The following is a 7,037-nucleotide window of genomic DNA, read 5'->3' on the forward strand; positions in this document are numbered from 1 at the left end:
GGATTTGAACCAGAAATCAAGGCATTTTGCAAAGCACGATTCTGTTGCCAGCTACCTTTTTCTCTGTGTATCATTAATATTATATTGTCATCCAACTGAATTTAGGTTTGAACGTTGCTGTGATGCTTATTGGAGGTGGTGTGCTGTTATCTAACTCTGATTTTTGAAGAGACATTCAGCCAGTCAGAGTAGCACCTATAGCTTAATGAAGATTCAGAATCGTGGAGCAGTTTTGTATTTTCCGTACTGACAGACTATTTGCAGAGGTATTGGTAAGTGACAGACAGATTTCTAGGATGAACTAGGAATTGAACCCTGGACTTGTAGAATTTGTCCATTGTCTGTCGGTACGCATGACACCATGCCGTCAGCTCCTAATTACAATAGCAATACATCTGAGGATTAAAACTGGCCAAGTGCTAGTAGGACTCGCATACTGAGAGTTCTGTACAAACTTAATTATGTATATAGACAGCTTATCCATTCTGGGAATCAGGATATTGACGAATTTTGCTGTTATCGATATTGACATTGGTAAGGTATCAGTTCTGAGAAATCCATGACTTCCAAGAATCTTTTAGTTTCAACTCTGCAGTTAGCTAACTATCGACAACAGAAATACTTTTTTCGTGTATGTAATTACAAATCAAAAATTTTCCTGTTTTTTTATTTACCCAAACCTTGGCAAATTTTATGATTCTAGGTCAATGAGGTGAGTGAGTGAATTTTCGAGTATCAAAATATGTGACATAAATGGCCATATCTTTTGATTGTATTGACTTGGAAGCTTACAACCTTTAGACCACCAAGGGACCATAGACCTTGGAATGTGACAAACCTGAACTTGATGCACCAAGTTGTTTCGCAGAGAAAGGGTTCTTAACAGTTAGACAGACAGACTCATAGAGAGGTGGACAGCAAAGCGATCCTATATGGGTTCCTTATTTAAAGACTGAGGCACAGAACCCTGAATGGAAAAACTGGCAGAAGTCGACCTCGGGGAAGATCAGTTTGGATTCCATAGAAATGTTGGAACATACAAGGAAATACTGGCCCTATGACTTAACTTAAAAGATGGGTTAAGGTAAGGTAAACCTACGTTTCTAGCGCCTGTAGACTTAGAAAAAGTTTTTTACAATGTTGACTGGAATACTCTCTCTTAGATTCTGAAGGTGGCAGGTGTAAGATACAGAGAGTGAAAGACTGCTTACAAAGTGGACAGAAAACAAGTAGCAGTTATAAGAGTCAAGGGTTATGAAAGGGAAGCAGTGACTGAGAAGGGAGTGAGACAGGGTTGCAGACTATCACTGATGCCATTCAGTGTGTATAATAAGCAGTAAAGGAAACAAAAGAGAAATTTGGAGTAGGAATTAAAGTTCATGGAGAAGAAATAGAAACTTTGAGGTTTGCCGATGACATTGTAATTCTGTCAGAGACAGCAAAGGACATGGAGGAGCGATTGAATGGGATGGACAATGTCTTGAAAAGAGGATATAAGATGAACATCAACATGATGGAATGTAGTCGATTTAAACGAGGTGATGCTGAGGGAATTAGATTAGGAATTCAGACACTTAAAGTAGGAGATGAGTTTTGCTGTCTGGGGAGCAAAATAACTGATGATAGTCGAAGAAGAGAAGATATAAAATGTAGACTGGCAGTGGCAAGGGAAGTGTTTCCGAAGAAGAGAAATTTGTTGACATCGAGTATAGATTTAAGCGTCAGGAAGTCGTTTCTGGAACGATTTATATGGAGTGTGGCCATGTATGGAAGTGAAACATGGATGATAAATAGTTTAGACAAGAAGAGAATAGAAGCTTTCGAAATATGGTGCTACAGAACGCTGACATTGCATGGGTAGATCAGTACCTAATGAGAAGGTACTGAACAGAAATGGGGAAAAGAGGAATTTGTGGCACAAGTTGACTAGGAAAAGTGATAAGTTGGTAGGACATGTTCTGAGGCATCAAGGGATCACAAATTTAGTATTGGAGTAAAGCATGAACGGTAAAAATCGTAGAGGAAAATAAAGAGATGAATACACTACGTAGATTCAGAAAGATGTAGGTTGCAGTAGTTACTCGGAGATGAAGAAGCTTGCACAGAATAGAGTAACATGGAGAGCTCCATCAAACTAGGCTCTGGACTGAAGACCACAACAACAGCGGCGACCTTACAGAGTTTTTTTAGTGATAGAGTATGTCACGTCTGTATCGAGGTACTGTCCTCAATGGATGTACAGCAAACGTCTTGAAAGAATGTGTTTTCTTGCGTAAAAGGTAGGTGGATATTGGTATTATTTTTCACTAGCTGGCGGTAGCTTGTATTACAGGTGCTTTTCTATGGCTGGTTTTCCTTTTTTCTTTCGAGTGGGGGAATGGAAATCAGAGACGTGAGGGAGCTGTTTGCGACGGATCTTGTTTGCGGCGCAAGTCAGGATAACTCCGGCTGGGACCAGCGCCGGGCGGCGCGCGCCGGACAGAACTGGACCCGCAGTTGAGGCGGTGGCCGCCAGGGGCGCTGGCGTCGCCGCTCCGGCCGGCCATTGGCCGATCCGGGGCGGCGCGCCGTGCTCGGCAGGCAGTCGCGTCACGGCGTGGGAAGCTCGCTGTCGTCCGCGACCTTGTCTGCATGAGGTGGCAGGCCAGGGCAGGGTAGGGCGGCGCTTGCGCTGTTCCCTCTCACACGTGGCTGGCCGGGTGTCAAGTGTGCCTCCAGCCGCGCTGCGGCCTAACTAACGGAACTGGACGTGCTAGCTCGACCGGAAACGACAGCTGTGACAGTAATCCGTGCCGGTGAACACTCGTTCGACTGCAGTGAGTATGTCTTTGGAGGTAACATTTAGTGAGTGTGTGTTCCAGATGACTGTAGAGTACAGAATTTCTGTTCATTGCAGGTGCAGATCCAGGGCTTAGTTCTGAGAGGAGGTCGCATTTCCTTACTGGGTCCTCTTCCCCTCATTATAGCTTGCCATCAGTCATATTTTTAAAGTGAACAGATGTCTACAATTTTAATAACAACTACAATAAAACATAAAAAAATTAGTAGCTGTAAGCTGACTGATTACAATAAACCATACAAAATGTTTTAATGTTTTTCTGTGTCTTCAGCCTAAGATGCAGCTTTCCACTGTACTTTATTGTGTGAAAGTCTCTTCACCTCCAAATAACCTCTGCAACTTACATCAATTTAAACTTGCTTACAGTACTACTTACCTTCATCTGCCCCCTACACCACACATACACACACACACACACACACACACACACACACACACACACACACACAACTCCCCTCAAATACCAAACTGACAGTTAAAAATTTTTTGGAACATTGTTTCAAGAAAAACAGCACTTTATTAATATTATAATGTATTTCAATAGCTGCAGTCGTGATGGCATTAAAGCTGTTTATTTTTCTTTTTAGGCGTCCAGTTTCGATCTTCTCAGAGACCAGATTTTACATTCTTTGATGGCTATAGGAACCATTGCCATGGAGCAGGTCCATCTGAGTGGGTGTGGAGAACACTGCTCAGTATTCTCTACACCTGCACTTATGGATCTGCTCCACAGCGATGGCTCCTATGGTCATCAAGAAATGTAAAATCTGAAGATTGTCTCCAAGAAGATCGAAAGTGGCCATTTAAAAATAAAAAGAAACAACTTAAATCTCATTATGACTGAGTCTATTGAAATAAATTGACATTTCCTTGATGCCTCAGAATACTATCAGCCGGTCGCTCCTTTTAGTCAATTTCTGCCAAAAAACTCTTTTTTCCACAATTTGATTTAGTATCTCTTCATTACTTATATAATGGACCCATCAAATCTTTAGCACTCTTCTATTGGATTATGTGTTGAAAGCTTCAGTTTCCTTCTGGTCTTTACTGCTTGTCATCCATTTTTCACTTCCATAGAAGGCAACACTCCAGTTAATGCCTTTAGAAAAGACTTCCTAATACTCAAATTTGTAGTTGATATTAACAGAGACCTCTTATTCAGAAATGCTTTGTATTGCATCCTTTCTATCTTAACCATCATCAGCTGTTTTGCTGCCCAAGTAAAAGAACTCATCTACTACTCATGGTGTTTCATATCCTGATCTACCCCTCTATTGCATGACTTTTTTTAGGAAACCAGTTTCAGTAAAAAAATATGTGGGGGTACAACCTGACACACAAAATACCATGTAAAAACTTGAACACAGAAATTTTGATTTATTTAATGTTTTAGGTTCATTACCATAATGCAACAAATAGAAAAAATGTTTAATTATTAATTGTTCAGTTTCAGAGATATGGAAAAATAATTTGTGCCATCATAAAGCATCATTTTACATACCTTAAAAATATAAGTAGATTGATCTAAATAGGTAGAAATAATTTATACTTTCAGATGCTTTGTGCATGTTTACATAGACTCGACCTTGAGCAAAGATTATAGAATTTCAACTCCTTCTGCCAAAATAAATGCTAAACACAGTATAGCTCGATGCACCCAAACTGTGTATGTTACCAGACAGCAACATCATGCTTATACTAGTGTTTTCCGTGACATTATATGTAAATTTTTGGTTTGCTGTCAAATGGCAACACCATGCAATAGAGGACTAATTCCCTCAGTATTACCTGATTTTATATGACTATATTCCATTACCTCGTTTTACATCTGTTGATGTTCATCTTGTAATGTCTTTACAAGACACTTTCCATTCCATTCAACTGCTCTTCTAAGTCCTTTGTCATTTCTGACACAATAACAGTGTCATTGACAAACCTCAAAATTTTATTTCTTCTCCATAATTTTTAATTTCTCTTTAATTTTTCGTTGGTTTTCTTTACTGCTTGCTCAGTGTATTAATTGAATAAGATCTGGGATAGGCTACAAACTTGCCTCAATACCTTTGCAATTATTGCATCCCTTCCATCTCCTTCGATACTTGTAACTGCCTTTCCATTTCTGTACAAGTTATATATAGCCTTTTTCCCCTCTGTAATTTATCACTGCTAGTTTCAGAATTTCCACTCAACACTGTTTAAAGATTTCTCTAAATCTATAAATGCTATTAATGCAGGTTTCTTTTATTTAATCTTCTAAGATATTCATAGGGTGAGTGTTGCCTCATGTGTTTCTACATTTCTTCAGAACTCGAACTGATCTACCCTGAGTCACCTCCTAACAGTTTTTCCATTCTTCTGTAAATAATTCATTTCAGTATTATGCAAATGTGTCTCATTAAACTGAAAGTTCGAGTATTCACATCTGTTAGCACCTACTTTCTTTGAAACTGGAGTTATTAAATCCTTCCTAAAGTTGAAATTTTTAATATAAAGGTGATAATCTTTTTACACCAGTGTTTAAAATATCAGCGATATTTTCCAAGAAATCACAATAAAAAAAATACAGCGATTAAAAAAGTATTATCCTTGCATTTGAAAAGTTTATGTATCTTGCAATTGATTCAAGAAACTATGATAGCAACTAAGTCTCACCACTTTGGCAGTGTCATAATTTAGACGATATAAAATCGTAGTGTGCGCTCACCATTATCAGTTCTGTGTTCTTCCTTTCGAATTGAGCTTCAGTTCAGGCGTATTTACTACTGCTTTGGATATTGTGCTTTGTGACAAGATAGTTGAGGCTGTTACACATTATGTTGATGATCTTTTGATAGCTACTAAGACTTGGAAGAAACATCTTGACACCCTTGAAAATATTATAGATAAATGTGCACACGCTAGTGTTAACAGCTAACCTACAGAAGTCAAAATTTGCTTGTAGTGAGATGAGGTATCTTGGGCATATAATTAATGCACAAGGCATACGCCCTGATCAAAGTAAGTGGGACGTTATTAGGAATTTTCCTAGTCCTCGGACTAAAAAACAACTGAAGTAATTTCTAGGACTCTTGTTCTTTCTTTCGACGTTTCCTGTCACAACAACTATTGAGCAGTAAGCTTCTCCTAGATTTACTTAAGAAGAATCAGGTATGGATCTGGTCTGAGCAGTGCCAGCAAGATTTTGATAACATTAAGCACGCAGTGGTGAATGCAAACATTTTAGACCATCCAGACTTTAGTTTGGATTTTTGTATGACGTGTGCCGCGTATGCAGTGGAGGAACAGGTAAAAATCATTGGATTTGCAAGCCGTACTTTAACTGAATGTGAACGTACTTATTCTGTGGTGTCATTGCCAGTCATCAAACTTGCTAGGTGGTAGCCTTTAAATCGGCCGCGGTCCGTTAGTATACGTCGGACCCGCGTGTAGCCACTATCAGTGATTGCAGACCGAGCGCCGCCACACGGCAGGTCTAGTCTAGAGAGACTCCCTAGCACTCACCCCCAGTTGTACAGCCGACTTCGCTACCGATGGTTCACTGACTAGAGACGCTCTCATTTGCAGAGACGACCGTTTAGCATAGCGTTCAGCTACGTCATTTGCTACGACCTAGCAAGGCGCCATATTCAGTTACTATAATCTGAACAGATGATATTGTGAATCATGTACCATCAAGAGTGACGTTCATCATTAATGGATTAAAGTTAAGTATGAAACTAATTACGTACGCTTTCTGAATTCTCATTCCTTGTCATGTTCCAGACCTCACGTCAGTATAGTTCTTCCCTCCTCACACCAGCCTGCATGAGCTAAAATGCGTGCATTTCGGCCTCCTCTAGTTACACGGTGTTGGCTCTTCAGCCAACACAACATATTCTACCATGGAACTTGAAAATCTTTCTATTGTCTGGGCGTTCAAAAAGTTTAACTATTATTTTATGGTAAACACATGAAAATTTATACAGATAACCAAGCTCAGACATTTTTGTTAACGTTGAAGTTAGTTCATCCTAGATTATGACGCTGGGCTTTATCTCTGCAGAATTATTCATTTGAGATTGATTACATTAAAAGTAAAGACAACATCATTGCTGATGCTTCGTCCCGTCTTCCACAAGGTATGGATGATTGTAAAACTGATCTTGATAATGTCAACGAGTGCACAATAGTGCTAATGCAGGATAAATAATATTACCAA

The 7,037-nt window shown here is 39.4% G+C and overlaps 1 long non-coding RNA gene across 1 annotated transcript; it reads left to right on the forward strand.

Annotated features, from left to right (window-relative positions):
- The first annotated feature begins 2,554 nt into the window (after nucleotides 1-2,554).
- LOC124596526 lies at nucleotides 2,555-3,086 on the forward strand. The gene is made up of 2 exons (XR_006978316.1): nucleotides 2,555-2,816; nucleotides 2,897-3,086. It is a non-coding gene; the product is annotated as an uncharacterized LOC124596526 (long non-coding RNA).
- The last annotated feature ends 3,951 nt before the right edge of the window (nucleotides 3,087-7,037 follow it).

Source organism: Schistocerca americana, chromosome 2 (assembly GCF_021461395.2).
Source record: "Schistocerca americana isolate TAMUIC-IGC-003095 chromosome 2, iqSchAmer2.1, whole genome shotgun sequence".
NCBI lineage: Eukaryota > Metazoa > Arthropoda > Insecta > Orthoptera > Acrididae > Schistocerca > Schistocerca americana.